Source organism: Myotis yumanensis, unplaced genomic scaffold (assembly GCF_028538775.1).
Source record: "Myotis yumanensis isolate MYYU_CA2020_CCGP unplaced genomic scaffold, mMyoYum1.0.hap1 SCAF_17, whole genome shotgun sequence".
Taxonomy (NCBI): domain Eukaryota; kingdom Metazoa; phylum Chordata; class Mammalia; order Chiroptera; family Vespertilionidae; genus Myotis; species Myotis yumanensis.
Genome location: NW_027223768.1, coordinates 36257945 through 36274824, shown reverse-complemented (window position 1 = coordinate 36274824; position 16880 = coordinate 36257945). Strand labels below are relative to the sequence as shown.

The following is a 16880-nucleotide window of genomic DNA, read 5'->3' as shown; positions in this document are numbered from 1 at the left end:
TGATAAAAAGTGGTTGGCTTCTAGGCATTTTCCAAGAAAGAGACAGTAGAATTTGTGGATGAATGGATATGGCATATGAGAAAGTAGAGTCAAAGATAATTATAATTCTCTGGCATGAAAAACTTAATGACGAGCAGTGGTTCTCAACCTTCTGGCACTTTAAACACAGTTCCTCATGTTGTGACCCCCAACCATAAAATTATTTTCGTTGCTACTTCATAATTGTAATGTTGCTACTATTATGAATTGTAATGTAAATATCTGATATGCAGGATGGTCTTAGGTGACCCCTGTGAAAGGGTCGTTCGACCGCCAAAGGGGTCGCGACCCACAGATTGAGAACCGCTGGACTAGAGCAAGCATTTACTGTAATGCAGAAGAAGGTGGAGAAAGTAGAGGGTAGGAAGCAAGGGCTTGATTTGGTACATGTCAAGCTTTAGATGCTTGTTTTTTTGTTTTTTGTTTTTTTAAAATATATTTTATTGATTTTTTACAGAGAGAAAGGGAGAGGGATAGAAAGTTAGAAACATCTATGAGAACCATTGACCAGCTGCCTCCTGCATGCCTCCTACTGGGAATGTGCCCGCAACCAAGGTACATGCCCTTGACCGGAATCGAACCTGGGACTCTTCAGTCCCCAGGCCGATGCTCTATCCACTGAGCCAAACAGGTTAAGGCTTTAGATGCTTGTTAAATATTCAAATGAAGATGATGAGTAGGTTGGATATACAAGACTAGAATTTAAGAAAGAGATCAGAGTTAGAAATAAAATTGGGTATTTCAAATCAAGAGACTGAATGAAATCGATTAAAATATAGGGATAAAAAATGAGTAAGTTTAAGAACCGAACCCAGGAACTTTTCGACATTTATAGATGGGAGAGATTTCCAACACTGAGCATAGGAGAATGAGAAGCCTTAGGTAGGAGAGAACCAAGAGTGAATGGAGCCCTGTGGGCCCAAAATGTCTCAAGAAAGAATAAATAACTAACAAATGCTGCTGATACACTTTATTTTTCAAAAGCAATTTTGTTTTCGCAGAGAATTTTTTTGTGGTTGTTGTTTCTCTTTCTAAATGCCTTGGTGGGTTAGCTTGAGGATATTTTACTGATCTCATTCCACCCCACACAGGCCTCTTACCGTCTTAAGACAGCTTCTCTCCATATCTTCCCAAAAGACTTAGCTTAATCATTTCTAGGACAAGGAAAGCCATTACATGAAACACAAAAGTGAAATTGTTTGAATTAAAATGAAACATGTTCTCTAGCTCACCACTGGGTCTGTTTTTACAAAAGACCTCCTTTCCAACTTTATTCTGTTTGCTAAGAATATCAGGAATCAAAATCACATTTCAAGCCCTAGCCGGTTTGGCCTGTGGACTGAAAGGTCCTGAATTCAATTCTGGTCCAGGGCACATGCCCGGATTGTGGGCTCAATCCCCAGTAGGGGGCATGGAGGAGGCAGCCAATCAATGATTCCCGCTCATCATTGATGGTTCTGTCTCTCTCCCCCTCTCCCTTCCTCTCTGAAATCAATAAAAACATACATTTTAAAAAATCACATTTCAAAACTGCTATTTCTACCATTGCCACATTGTACAAGTATGATTTACAAGTGGACAGTACCTCATAATGGAAAATTCACTTGATTTGAAGTTAGAAAAAAGTATCAGTTGTTTGCTGGAGTCCTTGCTCACTTTTTTATTGGTTCTTGCAATTTATCTGCAGATTTTAAAAAATTGATCTTAAGATGATAATTTAATTCTCATTTTCTAATCTATTTATTTACTTATTCACTTATTTATTTATTTATCTAGTCTCATTTCTTTGGCCAAGACATAAGTTAATTAATGAATAATAGCAGTGACTGGAGAAACTTTGTCTTATTCCTGACTTTCACAGTATTGTTTCCAAAGATTCAGCCTTTAAGTATGATGTTTTCTGTAGCTTCCCACAAATTCTTAAAATTCTGAGTGAGTATTGAATTTTATCAACATTTTATTACATCTTCTGACATGATCATATGTCACTTTGCCTTAGTCAGTGTGATGGATTCCACTGATAAATTTTTATGATGTGGGCCTAATCCAGCCGTGGGCAAACTACGGCCCGCGGGCCAGATCCGGCCCGTTTGAAATGAATAAAACTAAAAAAAAAAAAAGACCGTACCCTTTTATGTAATGATGTTTACTTTGAATTTATATTAGTTCACACAAACACTCCATCCATGCTTTTGTTCCGGCCCTCCGGTCCAGTTTAAGAACCCATTGGGTCCTCGAGTCAAAAAGTTTGCCCAGCCCTGGCCCTAGTCTCACAATCCTAAGATAACTGATAATCAGTCATGACATGTTTTGAATACATGAATGGATTTGATTTGTTAATTTTCATTTAGGATCCTTGCAACTTTATTCACAAGTAACACTGGTGTATAATGTTCTCTGTTTTAAAAAACATTTATTTATTTATTTATTTATTTATTTATTCGCTGTTGTTGTTAATCCTCACCCAAGGATATTTTTCCATTGATTTTCAGAGAAGAGACAGAGAGAAACATCAATGTGAGAGAAACACATCGATTGGTTGCCTCCCACGCGTACCCCGACCAGGGCCGGGGATGGAGCCTGAAACTGAGGTAGACTTTGAGACAAAGTGCTAATGAGGGGCATTTCATAATGATAAAGGGATGAATTTATTTGGAGGCATAACAATCATAGATGCATATCACTAGTAATAACAGATCTTCAAAATACAAAAGGCAAACAATTTCTTTGAGATCGATGTCCAGGAGTGTGATTGCTGGGTTATATGGTAAATATATGTTTAGTTTTTAAAGAAACAGACAAGCTTCTAACCCAGCAATTCCACTTCTGGGAATTTATCTGAAGAAACCAGAAACACTGATTTCAAAGAATTATGCACCCCTATGTTCACAGTGTGTTGATTGCGGGGGGTGGGGAAGTAGAGGGCGGGTAGAAGGACAAAGATTACATGGGAAAGTAGGAATTACAGGCAGGGGGAAGTCACAGTGGTTGCAGGTTACAGGAAAGGGGTGTGCTTCCAGGACTAGGCTGTTTCAGCCAGGAGGCTGTAAATTCTTCCATCATGATGGGAAGTTCTCCGGACAGGAGAATTAGGAGAATGGGCTGCATTCCAGTGTTAGCATTCCATGTCCTGGGGCGTACAGCTCTCAGCCAGGTTGGAATGTGCTTTCTCTAATCAGAATAGAACAATCACAGTTAACAGAGCCTGATTAATATTTCTCATAACTATAGCTATTCTCCATTATTCTATTTCTGCCCCTAACAATCTTAGTATTTACTATACTCTTTTTTTTTTTTTTTTTGCTTAAAGTATTACAAAGGGTATTACATAAGTGTCCTTCCCCCCCCCCCCCCCGCCCTTGACAAACCCCTACCCTCCCTTACCCCCCAGTGTCTTATGTCCATTAGTTATGCTTATATGCATGCATACAAGTCCTTCGGTTGATCTCTTACTCCCCTCCCTCCTGCCCCCCCAACTCTCTCTGGCCTTCCCACTGCAGTTTGACAATCAGTTTGAGGCAGCTCTGCCTCTGTATCTATTATTGTTCAAAAGTTTGTAATGGTCTTTATTATCCATGAATGAGTGAGATCATGTGGTATTTTTCCTTCATTGACTGGCTTGTTTCACTTAGCATAATGCTCTCCAGTTCCATCCATGATGTTGCAAATGGTAGGAGTTCCTTCTTTTTAACAGCAGCATAGTATTCCATCGTGTAGATGTACCACTGTTTTCTCATCCATTCATCTACTAATGGGCACTTAGGCTGTTTCCAGATCTTAGCTATGGTGAATTGTGCTGCTATGAACATCTGGGTGCATATATCCTTTCTGATTGGTGTTTCTGGTTTCTTGGGATATATTCCTAGTAGTGGGATCACAGGGTCAAATGGGAGTTCCATTTCCAATTTTTTGAGGAACCTCCATACTGCCTTCCATAGTGGCTGCACCAGTCTGCATTCCCACCAGCAGTGCACAGGTGTTCCTTTTTCTCCACATCCTCTCCAGCACTTGTCGTTTGTTGATTTGTTGATGATGGCCATTCTGACAGGTGTGAGATGGTACCTCATTGTTGTTTTGATTTGCATCTCTCGGATGATTAGTGACTTTGAGCATGTTTTCATATGTCTCTTGGCTTTCTGAATGTCCTCTTTTGAAAGGTGTCTATTTAGATCCTTTGCCCATTTTTTGATTGGATTGTTTATCTTCTTTTTGTTAAGTTGTATGAGTTCCCTATAAATTTTGGAGATTAAGCCCTTATCAGATATGACGTTGGCAAATATGTTTTCCCACGAGGTGGGTTTTCTTGTTGTTTTGTTATGGTTTCTTTTGCTGTGCAGAAGCTTTTTATTTTGATGTAGTCCCATTTGTTCATTTTCTCTTTAGTTTCGACTGCCCTAGGAGCTGTATCAGTGAAGAAATTGTTTTGGCATAAGTCTGAGATTTTGTTGCCTTTGTATTCTTCTAGAATTTTTATGGTTTCCTGTCGTACATTTAAGTCCTTTATCCATTTTGAGTTTATTCTTGTGTATGGTGTAAGTTGGTGCTCTAGTTTCATTTTCTTGCATATGTCTGTCCAATTTTCCCAACACCATTTATTGAAGAGACTATCTTGGCTCCATTGTATGTTCATGCCTCCTTTGTCAAAAATTAATTGAGCATATTGGTTCGGGCTAATTTCTGGACTCTCTATTCTATTCCACTGATCTATATGTCTGTTCTTGTGCCAGTACCAGGCAGTTTTGAGAACAGTGGCTTTGTAATACAGCTTGATATCTGGCATTGAGATCCCACCTACTTTGTTCTTTCTCAGGATCGTTGCAGCTATTCGGGGTCTTTTTTTATTCCAGATGAATTTTTGGAGAGTTCGTTCTAGATCTTTGAAGAAGGCCATTGGTATTTTAATGGGAAGTGCGTTGAATGTATAGATTGCTTTGGGTAGTATGGACATTTTAATGATGTTGATTCTACCAATCCAAGAACATGGTATGTTCTTCCATCTGTTTATGTCTTCCTCTATCTCTTTTTTCAACGTCCTGTAGTTTTCTGAGTAGAGGTCTTTAACCTCTTTAGTTAAGTTTATTCCTAGGTATCTTAATTTTTTTGGTGCGATGGTAAATGGGATTGTTTTTCTGATCTCCCTTTCTGAAAGTTCACTGTTGGTGTATAGAAATGCCTCAGATTTCTTGGGGTTAATTTTGTATCCTGCTACATTGCCAAATTCATGTATTAAGTCTAGTAGCTTTTTGATGGAGTCTCTAGGGTTTTGTATGTATAATATCATGTCATCTGCAAATAAGGACAGTTTTACTTCCTCTTTTCCAATTTGGATGCCTTTTATTCCTTCTTCTTGCCTAATTGCAATGGCTAATACTTCCAGTACTATGTTGAACAGGAGTGGTGAGAGTGGGCATCCCTGTCTTGTTCCTGTTCTTAGGGGAAATGGTGTTAGTTTTTGTCCATTGAGTATGATGTTGGCTGTGGGCCTGTCATATATGGCTTTTATTATGTTGAGGTATGATCCTTCTATTCCCACCTTTCTGAGAGTTTTTATCAAAAATGGGTGTTGGATTTTGTCGAATGCTTTTTCTGCATCAATTGATATGACCATGTGGTTTTTTTCTTTCAATTTGTTTATGTGATGTATCACATTTATTGATTTACGGATGTTGTACCATCCTTGCATCTCTGGGATAAATCCTACTTGGTCATGGTGTATGATCCTTCTGATGTACTGCTGGATCCGATTTGCTAAGATTTTGTTGAGGATTTTGGCATCTATGTTCATGAGGGATATTGGCCTGTAATTCTCTTTCATTGTGATGTCTTTACCTGGTTTTGGTATTAGGGTGATGCTGGCTTCATAGAATGAGCTTGGAAGCGTTCCTTCCTCTTGAATTTTTTGTAGTAGTCTGAGGAGGGTAGGTTTTAGTTCTTCCTTGAATGTTTGGTAGAACTCCCCTGTGAAGCCGTCTGGCCCTGGGCTTTTGTTTGCTGGAAGCTTTCTGATGACTGCTTCAATTTCTTCCATAGTTATTGGCCTATTGAGGTTTTTAGATTCTTCCTGATTGAGTTTTGGAATGTTGTATTTTTCTAGGAATTTGTCCATTTCCTCCAGGTTGTCTAGTTTGTTGGAGTAGAGTTGCCCGTAGTATTGTTTAACAATCATTTGTATTTCTGTGGGGTCTGTTGTTATTTCGCCTCTATCATTTCTGATTTGGTTTATTTGGGACCTCTCTCTTTGCTTCTTGGTGAGCCTGGCTAGGGGTTTGTCAATCTTGTTTATCCTTTCAAAGAACCAGCTCTTGGTTTCATTGATTTTCTGTATTGTTTTTTTGGTCTCTATTTCATTGATTTCTGCTCTAATCTTTATTATCTCCTTCCTTCTGCTCACTCTGGGGTTTTCTTGTTGCTCTCTTTCTAATTCTTTGAGTTGTAGAGTTAGATGATTGACTACCATTTTTTCTTGTTTTTTGAGATAGGCCTGTAGAGCTATAAACTTTCCTCTCAGGACTGCTTTCATTGTGTCCCAGAGGTTTTGGATTGTTGTGTTTTCATTGTCATTAGTGTCCAGGATGTTTTTAATTTCTTCTTTGATGTCATCGGTAACCCAATCAATATTTAATAACATGCTATTCAGCTTCCAAGTGTTTGAGTATTTTGGGTTGTTTTTATTGTAGTTTATTTCTAACATTATGCCATCGTGGTCTGCGAAGAAGCTTTTTATGATTTCAATCTTCTTGAATTTGTGGAGACTTTGCTTGTGACCCAATATGTGGTCTATTTTTGAATATGTCCCATGAGCACCTGAGAGGAATGTATATTCCGCAGCTGTGGGGTGAAGTGTTCTGAAGATGTCAATTAAGTCCATCTGATCTAGTGAGTCATTTAGGATTGCTGTTTCTTTGCTGAGTTTTTGTCTAGCGGATTTATCCAGTGATGTCAGTGGTGTATTAAAGTCCCCTACTATGATTGTATTGTTGTCGATCTCTCCCCTGATATCTTCCAGAAGTTTTCTTATGTATGTGGGTGCTCCTGCATTGGGTGCATATATGTTTACCAGGGTTATATCTTCTTGTTGTATTGATCCCTTTAGTATTATGAAGTGGCCTTTCTTATCTCTGGTTATGGCCTTCACTTTGAGATGTATTTTGTCAGATATAAGTATTGCTACCCCAGCTTTCTTTTCCTTTCCATTTGCGTGAAAGATATTTTTCCATCCCTTCACTTTCAGTCTGTGTGAGTCCCTTCTAATGAGGTGGGTCTCTTGTAGACAGCAGATGTATGGGTCATGTTTTTTTATCCATTCAGCCACTCGATGTCTTTTGGTTGGAGCATTTAGTCCATTTACATTTAAAGTTATTATTGAAAGGTACTTGTTTGTAGCCATTACTTTTTTTGTGTGTGTGTGTGGCTGTTTTCTTTCTGAGCTTGATATTTCTTCTTTTTACACCAGTCCCTTTAGCATTTCTTGCATGGCTGGCTTGGTGGTGATAAACTCCCTTAGCCCTTTTTTGTCTGTGAAGCTTCTTATTTCCCCTTCAATTTTGAATGATAGCCTTGCTGGATAGAGTATTCTTGGATTCAGTCCTTTGCTTTGCATCACTTTGTAGATTTCCGTCCATTCTTTTCTGGCCTGATGTGTTTCTGTTGAGAAATCATTTGATAATCTAATGGGAGATCCCTTGTATGTTACTTTCCGTCTCTCTCTTGCAGCCTGTAAGATTCTCTCTTTATCCTGAACATTTGCCATGGTAATTATGATGTGTCTTGGTGTGGGTCTTTTCGGGTTCACCTTGTTTGGGACTCTCTGGGCTTGTGTGACTTTTTTCTTCCCCACCTCAGGGAAGTTTTCTGATATTATTTCTTCGAATAGGTTTTCTAATCCATGTTCATCTTTCTGTTGTTCTGGCACCCCTATTATTCATATGTTGTTTCGTTTCATGTTGTCCCAAAGCTCCCTTAGGCTCTCCTCCTGTCTTTTAATTTTTTTCTCCATTTGCAGTACAGTTTGAGTGTGTTTTGCTTCCTTGTCTTCTAATTCACTAATTCGGTCCTCCGCTTCTCCCAGTCTACTGTTGATACTTTCAATGGAGTTTTTTATTGAAGCTATGTCACTCTTCATTTCTTCTTGGGACTTACTTAAGTTGTTGATTTTTTCATCTGTTTCTTCTAGCTTCTTGCATAAGTAGTTGAGTTTTTCATCTGTTTCTTCTTGCTTCTTGAACATCTGGTGCATGTACTCTAGGAACCTTATTCTGAATTCTTTTTCCATCATGTTGCATATCTCTGTCTCACTTAGCTGCTTTTCTGGCGAGTCCTCCTTTTCTTTCCTTTGGGGGTTTCTTTGCCTACCCATGTTTGATCTCGCTGACATATGTAGATGTTGAGATGTTCAGTGGCTGCTCCCTGGGTGGCAGGGGCTCCTTGGGTTGTGGTTGCTGCTCAGACGGTTGCGGTAGCAGCTGCTTTCCAGTTGGCAGCAGCTCCTCTGGTGGGTGTTGTTCACAGCTGTGTTGGCTCTTCTGGCTGGTGGGGGGAGGCTTCATGTACAGCTGCTGTTCCACAGACAGAGGGTGTGGTGATCAGGAGGCTGTGGTGATCAGGAGGCTGCGGTGATCAGGGGGCTGCTGTTGCTTGGATCTGCGGTCTGGGAAACGCTCCTCTCTTACCAGCACTGCATGGTCTGGGAAACGCTCCTCTCTTATGGGCACTGCATGGTCTGTGAAGGGGCGAGGGCTAGGCCCTCCACCTTGCCCCAGGGTAAGGGCTAGGCCCTCCACCTTGCCCCAGGGTGAGGGCTAGGCCCTCCACCTTGCCCCAGGGTGAGGGCTAGGCCCTCCACCTTGCCCCAGGGTAAGTGCTCCATCTTACCTTGGCCACATGCTTGGCAGGGAGCTTCTTCCCGGAGGTCTAGGCCTCTGCTAGCCACACCCAGGAACAAGACACAGACTTGTGCCTGGCCAATCGGCAGAGCACAGTCCTTTCTCCTCCCCTTCCTCCAACTCCCCCTATATAACCGGTCTCCACACAGAGTTATCTCTCTCTCTGCTTCCTGTCGCTGCGTCAGCAAGATGGGGGAGCCGAGCTAGCTCGAATAAAGACTCTTATGCTTTTGCATCGGACTGGTGGCTCCCTATTGTGGTTTCTTGGGGATCCTGAAATCTGGGCATAACATTTGGGGGCTCGTCCGGGATCCCCAAAACCATTGAGGGACCCCCCCAATCCGTAGAGTCTGACTGGCCGCGGTAAGTGTCTGTGTGTTGTGTATTCTGTTCTGTGTGATATATGTTATCTCTAAGGGACTTTTCCTGTATCTGGAGGAATGGCTTCTAGATGGTACTCACCTTCGAAACTCGGACTGGCTAAGGGTTCGAATCTGGCCTATCTTTTAAAAAAGGTAGAAGAGAAGCATTCCTAGGCAGTTTTCTACTGCCTCTGTTCAGGGACTTGTTCTGTATCTGTTCTGTGTGAGCTCACTTCTGAAATCTGTAATCGCCCGCAATGATCTAAGTGGACGCACAGGGGGATCAAGGGCGGGAGGAGTCGGGGGACGCCTCGACCCTCCATCTGGAGGGGTGTAGTTTTGCTTCCGCGGAGTCGGAAGGTCTGTAGGAACCCCCTCAATCTGAGAATCTGAGACGAGGCGGGTCGCTCCCGCCGGTTTGGCGTAAGGCCATCGTCTAGTTGCTTCCATGGAGTTGGAAGGCTGTTCTTTGGGGTCCTCTGTTTGTCTGTGTCTGTGTTTTTCTGTTTTCTGTGGACTTACTGGACGGATGTTATGGGATGATAGGACGGACTCAGACTGCTCCTTTGGGTATTGTGATTGATCATTTCAAGGAGACTGGGGGAGGCTGTAGAGCTCCCTCAGGAGTTGGGAAGTTGTTATTGTTTAAACTCTGAGTGAATGTCTGGTGAAAGTGTGTGAGTGTGGAGGGAGGGGGTCTGCCCTCTCCCCCCCCTTTGTGTGGCTCCACGACTTCGGTCAGGTGGGCATCTGAGTGAGGATCTGTGAAAACAGGTCACCCCCTCCCCAAGTAAATGCATCTGGGATTTCTGTGCATGTGTAGAGAGAAAAGCTGGCTTAAAACTAATGCGCGCACGGTCCGATTTTGGATAGAGTTTTGAGCTAGAGTCTCTTTGCAGATGTGAAGGATGGAGCCCAAGACTGATCATTTACCCAAAGAAAAAAAAAACGGATGCTAGCTAGATTCTAGACTGATTGAGAAATGCTGAATATTTTGACTTGCCAGCTAAAAGTTTAAGGTTCAGATTGAATTGGGAAAATTTGTGTAATTCTGGTAACTAAATGCCTTTGCTTATTGATCCTGATTTGCAAAAAAAAAGTGTAGACAGCCACCATTTTGGGCTGCATGACTTGGCAGCTGCCATGTTGGCCGCATGGTTTGCCGCTCCCCTGGGGGCCGCCATCTTGAAACAGCAAAGGCCCCTCCCTCTGATTTAGTCAGGGGTGGAGCTTTAAGGCGGAGTTTTATGGGGCAGAAGTATGCTTGCCTCTCGGATTTATTTTTAAGCTGATCTCTTAAATCTAGAAAACCCTGTTTTCCTTAAACTAAGGACAATCAAAGGTTATGTCAAAGTCTTTAAAAGGGACTGATAGCAGTAATCCAATTTCTAAAAATCAGATAGAGACTGTGGTTTCATGCTGATATTCAAGGGCATATTTTTCCTTTGCCTGGGAGGGGCAGTGCAGCTGTCCCAGGGTCGGGAGGGCTCCAGCTAACTTGCAACTCAGTGTTCGGGAGACCCAGGATATGCCTCAGTTTAACCTAGGTTACCCAAGGACTCTAGATAATGTGTTTATCCACAGCTATGGTTTGGATTGCATGCTGTCTCTGCTTCTGTAAATTGATCTGTCCTTATTGCTTAAATATGTATCCTTGTTAAATTTGAATGTATTGTTAATCTGAGGAATGTTAATTATTTACATGTCACCTAAAAATTAAGGCTAAAAGTTTTAACTAACTGAGAAGTATGGCTTTGGTGTGATGGGAGGAAAGAAATTTTGAATGGATGGTAGGCCAGTAAGCTGGAACTGGTCACTGGAGGTGGATTGTGAGAAGGGCTGGACACTGCCTAACTTCTCCTTCCTTGGTACCCCTGAAACATCAGAGGGTACTTTTGGCCTTGGTTTTCTTGGTTTCTGGTTTTGGATTTGTTTTTGTTTGTGATGAAAACCGTTTCTATCTGAATGAGACATAGGTCAAGAATCCTGTCCTGGAATGTGGGAAAGGGAAGACCCCCACATCTGTTCCTGTCAGGCCCCCATCAGGGGACTTGGGCGATGTTCCTGTTATCAGCTCAAGAGCCCAAGACTGTAAAAATACTTGTTCACTGAAAAGGTGTAAGTGTAAATGTTTATTTGATGTTTGTAAGCATCTCTGTTTGTTTGCTGAGAACTTTGATTTGCTATGTGATATTCTGTGCTGGGTTGGGATTTTGAAATTCTGGGGTAGATTTAAAAGGTATTTGTGGATTTTCTAGTCTGATTGGGACATTTAAGGGTGGGGCTCACAGTTCCTCAGGGCAGAGATTTCATGGGCCCTTCCCCCTGCCTGTGAAAGGAAGGCAACGGGCCCTAGAATCTGTACGAGACCAGCCCAACCCCAACTCCTCATCAGCACAGACCAGGAGATTGGGTCTACGACAGAAGGCACCGCCAGGAGACCCTCGAACCACTTTGGAAGGGTCCCTACACTGTGGTGCTGACGACCCCCACCGCTCTCAAAGTAGACGGCGTAGTGACCTGGGTCCATCACACTCACGTCCGGTCAGCGGACCCATCCATGATCCGGGAAGACTTCGTCACCAAATGGAGCGTCGATCGAGATCAACGCCACCCGCTCAAGCTCAAGCTACGGCGTGCTCAACCTGCCTGATGCTGGTAACATTGCTCGGGATCACTCCTGCTGCTGGGAGCCCCCACAATACTGTGTAATAGACTTAGATGATGCCTGCATCTTCATGGACATGGCTCCAAAGAGACAAGGACAATTTATAGGAAGGTCAAGAATAGACTTTAGTAGGATTTGGCTGCCTGAAGCGGCCATGATGCCAATATTATGTTTCATTGTATTGATATGTTATATTGACCTTTGATTCTCTTGCAGGTTTGAATGTATGTTGACTGTCCTGGAAGGGGACTGTGTGGGGTGAACCCCAAGAGTAGAGGGTGTCTGGCTGCCAAGAGGGCAGGTGCCCAACTGGGCAGGGAAGGGTGCCCATCAGGTTTTGGTCTCTGTTGAGAGACAGTTGATGGTTGGCAGCCTGTATATTGTCTTGCAGGCCTGCGTAACCATGCCCATGTCAGGGGTAGTACAAACCTCAACTGTAGAAAGCTGGGAAAGGCCTGTTTGGAATAGAAGGTCTAAGGCATGGTTATGCATAGAAAGAAAGTTTAATGCCAACAGTTACTGTTTTGTTATAACTCCATGAAAAGGAATTGGCAAGGAAAAATCAGAAAATCTTAGAGCAGATCAGTATGTTTTTCTCCTTACATAATTCCTCTGAAATATTGGCAATGCTAAATAAGTCATGGCAATACATTTCTTTGCATAGATTCAATAAGACTGGTTCCTAATAGTGGTTTTATTAATGGAAAACTTTGACTGGAGTATCATGTTTTAAAGAGCCCTGTCTGAGCTCTAAAGACTTGAAGCCAATAAGAATGCCACGAAGAAAGCCTGGTATCCTGCTTGGAAGCCCTGAAGATGGCTGGCGCTGGAGCGTCAGGCCCATGCCCTACCATTATTGGCAGTTGGTAAGAGTAGAAGGGGAGCAGTAGGGATGCCGCTGTGTTCCTGCGGAACCCCCACACACTCTGGGCCGCAACAAGTAGGAGGGCTACTGAGATGGGCTTAAAGCCTAGAGCGTGGGCTCAGGTGGAGTTGCTACAGGTGAGGGATTCACCTAACTCAGCAGATACTGCAGGTGGGCCTGATGGCAGCTGGGTGGCGTGGCTTCCTGGCCCTACGGGGCACATTAAGATTCAACCATGAGATTCCAGCAAAGGTAGTCAGTTACCATTCTTGTTGTGTTTATGCTAACATCAGGACAGTAGATAAATTAATCTTGATTTGGCTTTTTGATAGCCATGGAGGAATTTTAAGAAGAAAAATCCTATTTCAATAGAAGTTGTTAAAGCTAAAATGGTTTCTTTCCCTTCCACCAGACCATTTGTTAAGATATGCCCAGTACGGGCCTCTAGCAACGGTGGAATAGAAAAGCAGTCCATCTCATGATTGAGCCGGAAGTTCCAAGACAAAGGGGGGAATGAAGGGGCGAGGGCTAGGCCCTCCACCTTGCCCCAGGGTAAGGGCTAGGCCCTCCACCTTGCCCCAGGGTGAGGGCTAGGCCCTCCACCTTGCCCCAGGGTGAGGGCTAGGCCCTCCACCTTGCCCCAGGGTAAGTGCTCCATCTTACCTTGGCCACATGCTTGGCAGGGAGCTTCTTCCCGGAGGTCTAGGCCTCTGCTAGCCACACCCAGGAACAAGACACAGACTTGTGCCTGGCCAATCGGCAGAGCACAGTCCTTTCTCCTCCCCTTCCTCCAACTCCCCCTATATAACCGGTCTCCACACAGAGTTATCTCTCTCTCTGCTTCCTGTCGCTGCGTCAGCAAGATGGGGGAGCCGAGCTAGCTCGAATAAAGACTCTTATGCTTTTGCATCGGACTGGTGGCTCCCTATTGTGGTTTCTTGGGGATCCTGAAATCTGGGCATAACAGTCTGATCAGTTCCTCAGGATGCCCCCTTTAGTCTCAGTTCTCCGCAATCACAAAATCCAAATCTCAAATCTCCTGGCGCCAGCAAACCCGCGGAACTCCTTACCCTGGTCAGGGTCTGTGTCGGCTGCAAACCGTCTCACCAGCTGAGTAAATTTGCCAATTCGGGGTGGGTGTTATTAGTTTCAGCTGCTTACTCCGTTTGCTCCGGGACAAGACCTGGGACGCGTCTGCCTATATCGCCGCCATCTTGCTTCTCTACTATACTCTTATTATAGAATGTACTCTTTCTACTTTTGCAAAAAAAAAAAAAAAAGTTTGGCCCTGAGCAGTTTGGCTCAGTGGCTAGAGCGTGGGCCTGTGGACTGAAGGGTCCCAGGTTGGGTTAGGTCAAAGGCATGTACCTTGGTTGCGGCACATCCCCAGTAGGGGGTGTGCCAGAGGCAGCTGATGATGTTTCTCTCTCATGAATGTTTCTAACTCTCTAACCCTCTCCCTTCCTCTCTGTAAAAAATCAATAAAATATATTTTTAAAAAAAGAAAAAAGAAAAGTTTGCTGTCAAACAGTATGGCATGTTAAGCCAGCAGCAGCAGCAGCAGCAGCAGCCTCATACATCGTTTTTATTGCCTGTTTGATTGCGTTATTTTTTTCTTGTGTTTGATTGGATTTAGGTCTACCACTTATGTTTCCTTTTTTTCCTTCTTCTTTTTTTTTTAAGGGGGAAAAGCAATATCTATTGTTCTGAGTCTCTTCCCCAAGCAAGAAGTCACTTCCCGGCGGTGCTGCTGAGCGTCACGTCAGAGCAGGAAAGTCTTCAGGGTCGTCCGGGTTTGGAGCAACGTCTTGTGTCACCAGTTCTGCTCCGGGTCCATAGTTCTCTGTCCTTCTGATCCTCCCGGGCCTCCCCGTGTGCCACCTCTGGCTCCGCACTCCAGATGGATGAGGGAGGGTACCAACATTAACCTCCCGCTGGGATGTGATGCCCCTGGCCGCCTTCGGAACACAGGGACCTCATCCCCGCAGCCATCCTTTACACTGTCATCTCTCTATCGGGACTCGTGTGTCACCACTGCTTTGGAAGGGACCGTGGACTCGGGTTTCCGGATGTTAAATTCAGGCTTCAGTCTGGACTTTTCTTGAAGAGTTTTCCACTCATCTAAGGTCATCTCTTGAACCTGAGTTTCTTCTTCTACCTCCAACTCAGGAACTTTGGCTGGAGACCCCTCCTCCAGGGGGCCCGGAGACTCCTCCACCGCCGGGGGCTCCTCCATGGGCGCAGCTGGCTCACGTCACTGGTGTCTTTCCCGGATCCCCAGGTGCAAACTCCACATCCATGCGTGATGTCTTCCGTTCTGGTCCCTATTTTATCATCCCACCCTAGCTCTCAGATTCCCGTTTTCCTCTTTGGTCAAAGCGATCAAAAGCTCTGTTCCCAGGACCACCTCGGCCTCTGTTCCGCAGGCCCCCTCTTGGGCCTCCACGTCCTCGCAGGGGTCTGTCTGTCTCCATCAAACCTGCCCACTGGTGTTTCTCCTGTGACCTTCTCAGGGGTGAGGTCCGCCGGCCTCTCTGTCTCATGAGGTTGGGATTCCCTGTAGGATCTCCGCTCGGCTCTATCCAGCGTCACCTCTGTCCCCCCTATGGTTCCATCCCTGCTGCTCCCCTCTTCCAGGAGTTCGCCCCTGACCCCGGGGGCCTCCGGGTGCCCGGCGGGGCGCGCGTCCCGGGGCTGTCAGGCTGCTGCGCGCCGGGACCCGGGAGACCCTTGCGATCCACCTGGGACTCCCGCCGGCAGCCACCCTCCCCGGGTCGGTGGCCCGAAGCCCAGGCCGCCGCCGCCTGGTCCCGCCTCTTGCGCTGCAGCTGCTGCTGGCGCCGCGCTCGGCCTCGCGCAGGGTGTCCAACGGGTGTGACTCCTCGTCCAGCAGCTGGTGGAAGCGGTTGGCCACGACGCAGCTGAAACTTTCCTGCATCGTGGCGCCCGCGTGGCGGCCGGGGTCACGGGGCTCCCCGGAGAACCCTTCATGCCGCCGGGGGCAGCCCACGGGAGCGAGTCTCAGCAGAGCCGGCGGCGAGGACCCGTCACGCCCGTCGCTGCAGCCCTCCCAGCCCGGTGCCCTCCTCCCCGCTCCCGTGCAGCCCCGCCGCCCAGCCCAGCCCATGTTTCCTTCTTTTTAAAAAAATCCGCTTTAGCCCTAGCTGGTTTGGCTCAGTGAGGAGAGCACGGGCCCTCGGACTGAAGGGACTCAGGTTCCATTCGGGCCCCATTGGGATGCCTGTGAGAGGCAACCAATCCATGTGTCTCTCTCACATCCATGATTCTCTCTCTCTCTCTGTCCCTCCCCTCCCCTTCCCCTCTCTCTAAAAAAAATCAATGGAAAAAAGTATCCTCGGGTGAACATTAACACACACACACAATCACTTTAACGTCTCTGTTGACCTTTTAACTATTCCTATTGGCTTTATTTTCTTCGTGGTTTCTCTTGATTTCCCACTTGAATGTTCTTTTTTATGAAGTACCTATTTGATTCTCTTGTCTATTGCGGTTGTCTGCCTAATTCTTAGTGATGAGTATGACTTCTTTATATATTACGGAGACAAGATTCCTGAGGAATAATGTGTTACAAATATCTTCGCCCTCTATGTGGCTTGCCTTTTCACTCTCATAATGGTTTCTTTTGATTTAAAAAATGTTATAATTTTGCTGTTCTATATTCTAAGCCTTCATTTTTTCACCTGTAAAGTAGAGATTATGACAGTATTTCACTCACAGAGTTGTTATGAGAATTAAGTAGAAGAACGCATGTACTCCTGGCACTAAGTGATACTCAGTGAATGTTATTTTTACTCCTAGTGCCACCTGTTTCTCTCCCCATCAAACCTTCCATTTCCTTCTGTTTCCTCTGTTTTGAATCTCGGAGAGAGCATGTTGTAACAGAAAAGGCTGGTCATTTGACATTGATTCATTCTTAACTTCTCTGAGCCTGTAGTTATTTGTAAAATGGGGTTTCCATCACATCACCCTTGAGGTTCAATTCCCCCCTTTCCTATTGAACATTACTATGTACCAGCCACTAAAAGGGAAAAAAACAAAATTAG

At 44.6% G+C, this 16880-nt stretch overlaps 1 pseudogene; it reads right to left on the bottom strand.

Annotated features, from left to right (window-relative positions):
• Positions 1-14525: 14525 nt before the first annotated feature.
• LOC138995995 (intracellular hyaluronan-binding protein 4 pseudogene) lies at positions 14526-15807 on the bottom strand (annotated as a pseudogene).
• Between the last annotated feature and the right edge of the window lie 1073 nt (positions 15808-16880).